The following is a 3,138-nucleotide window of genomic DNA, read 5'->3' on the forward strand; positions in this document are numbered from 1 at the left end:
TTTAGACTCAATGCTTTTGAAAATGCGAAAATTTACAAGGAAAAAGCAAAAAAATGGCATGATAAGAAATTGTCATCCAGAGTCTTTGAGCCAGGACAGAAAGTTCTGCTATTTAATTCAAGGCTCAAATTATTCCCTGGGAAATTAAAATCCCGGTGGAGAGGTCCATATGTGATCACAAGTGTATCACCATATGGATACATAGAACTTCAGGATAGTGACTCTAACAGAAAGTTCATTGTCAATGGACAAAGAGTTAAACACTATCTTGAAGATAATTTCGAGCAAGAATGCTCAAGACTGAGATTACATTGAAGATCAGTGACAGTCCAGCTAAGGACATTAAAGAAGCGCTTGCTGGGAGGCAACCCAGCCATGTACAAAGTTTAATTCCTAATTGAATAAATTTTTTTTCTTTACAGGTTTAGGTCTAAGTATCTTCAAAGGTGAAATAGCAATTTTATTGAAGTCCCAAGAGTTACAGAGAAATTTGGAAGCTCACTGGCATGAAAAAGCCAGTAAGAATTACTTTGGGCGTTAAACGCCCAAAAGAAGCACCCACTGGGCGTTTAACGCCAGTAAGGGTAGCCTTCTGGGCGTTAAACGCCAAGAAGAAGCATCTTCTGGGCATTAAACGCCAGAAAGATGCACCTTCTGGGCGTTTAACGCCAATCTGCTAGCATTCTGGGCGTTTAGAAAAACGCCCAGTAAAGAAGGACCTCCTGGCGTTAAACGCCAGGAAGAAGCATCACATGGGCGTTGAACGCCCAGGAGAAGCAACATCTGGGCGTTAAACGCCCAAACCATGCACCATGTGGGCGTTTAACGCCAGGATGGTGGGAGGAGGTACAATTTCGATATGGGCGTTTAACGCCAGGATGATGGGAGGAGGTACAATTTCGTTTTTCTTTGCATTTTTTCCAAAATTTTTATGTTTCAATTCATGATTTCTTGCATAAAAATATTTTAAATTATCACTTTCAATTCCAAAAAGTTTTTATCCTAATTTCTAAAATCCAATGATTGCAAATTTTTTTAGATTTATCTTAACCCAAAAGCCAAATGGCTTTCCAATTTAAGCCATCAGCTTTTCAAATTTGTTTTCAACACATCTTTAACTCCCTTTAAAAATCTTCTTCAAAAATTAAATTTCAAAATTATCTTTTAATTTCTGATTCATATCTTTTAAAATTATATCTTTTATCTTATCTCATTCTTATTTTTTTTCGAAAATTACCCACCCCCTCCCCTATATTTTGTGTTCGGCCCCCTCCTCATCCTCACCACTCCACATTGCTCTCCTCCTATCCCTCTTCTTTCCTCTCTTTTGCTTGAGGACAAGCAAAGCTCTAAGTTTGGTGTGTTTTCTCCGTGATCACAAAAACATACCCACTAAAGATCATGGCTCCTAAAGGAAAACAACCCAACCCAAGAGGCAAGAAAGAAAGCACTCCAAAGCCACTTTGTGGAACCAAGGGAAGTTTTTAACTAAAGAACATTCAGACCATTACTACAAGATAATGAGTCACAGATCAGTGATCCCGGAAGTCAGATTTGATCTGAAAGAAGATGAATATCTGGAGATCCAAGAGCAAATTCGGAACAGGAATTGGGAAATTCTGGCCAATCCTGAAACGAAAATGGGGAAGAACATGGTTCAGGAATTTTATGCTAATCTATGGCAGACAGAAAGGCAAAGAATCATTGGAGCTGCTATCTTTGACCATAAGACAGTGGTCAGAGGAAAAATCATTCATACCAATTCTGACAGGATCAGGGAGATATTCAAGATCCCTCAACTGAAAGATGACCTAGACTCCTTTAATAGGAGAATGATAAGGGTCAATAAAGGGCTGGATAAGGTTCTGGAGGACATATGCATCCCTGGAGCCAAATGGACTACCAGTACAACTGGCATCCCAGTCCAACTCAAAAAAGAAGATCTAAAACCAGTAGCCAGAGGCTGGCTGGACTTTATTTGTCGTTCCATCTTGCCCACCAGCAACCATTCTGAAGTTACCATCAAAAGAGCTGTCATGATTCACTGCATCATGTTGGGAAAAGAAGTAGAAGTCCATCAGCTGATCTCCTGTGAGCTATATAAAATAGCAAACAGGAACTCTAAGGACGCCAAATTGGCTTATCCGAGCCTAGTTTCTATGCTTTGCAAAGAGGCTGGAGTAAAGATGGGAATAACTGAATATATCCCAATTGAAAAGCCCATTACTGGAACATCAATGATCAGGCAACAGCAGCAAGAGGATCCTGTCAGAAGGAGAGCACAAGAAGCCCTCCCAGAACTGCCCCAATTCGAATATTGGGAACAGCTTGAGGCTTCTGTTTCCAGATTGCAAGAAGCTATAGATCAAATAAAAGAAGAACAGAATAATCAAGGTAGCATGATTTGCAAACTGCTCAAGGAACAGGAGGAGCAAGGGCGTGATCTAAGGGAGCTGAAGCGCCAAAAATTAATCCTTGAACCACACCCAAAAGAATTAGAGGAGCATCCACTCCTCAAAACAACAGGTTGTTGAGTTCCAATTTTTCTGTTAGCAGAGATTATTCCCTTTAGAAATTAACCTTAGAAGGTATTTAGTAGTAATTAGGATGTCTATTTTGATTTTATTTCCAATTAAAGTATAATTTATTTTTCTCATCATCACTAGGCATGAATAAAGTAGTAGATTTTCTTTTAGAATAAAGAAGTAATTTATATTTTTCGAGTTCTTAATAAATAAAATTATAATTAATTATATGTGGTGGCAATACTTTTTGTTCTCTGAATGAATGCTTGAACAGTGCATAAGATGTACTTTGAATTTGATGAATATTGGCTCCTGAAAGGACAAAGAACACGAAAAATATTGTTGAAGATCTGAAAAATCATGAAATTGATTCTTGAAGCAAGAAAAAGCAGTTCAAAAAAAATGGCGAAAATTTTAGCAAAGATCCAAGGCTTTGAGCATTAATGGATAGGAGGGCCCAAGGAAATAAAATCCAGCCAAGCCTAAGCGGCTAAACCAAGCTGTCCCTAACCATGTGCTTGTGCCATGAAGGTCCAAGTGAAAAGCTTGAGACTGAATGGTTAAAGTCGTGATCCAAAGCTAAAGAGTGTGCTTAAGAGCTCTGGACACCACT

The sequence above is a fragment of the Arachis duranensis genome, chromosome 4 (genome assembly GCF_000817695.3).
Source record: "Arachis duranensis cultivar V14167 chromosome 4, aradu.V14167.gnm2.J7QH, whole genome shotgun sequence".
NCBI classification, from domain to species: Eukaryota; Viridiplantae; Streptophyta; class Magnoliopsida; order Fabales; family Fabaceae; genus Arachis; species Arachis duranensis.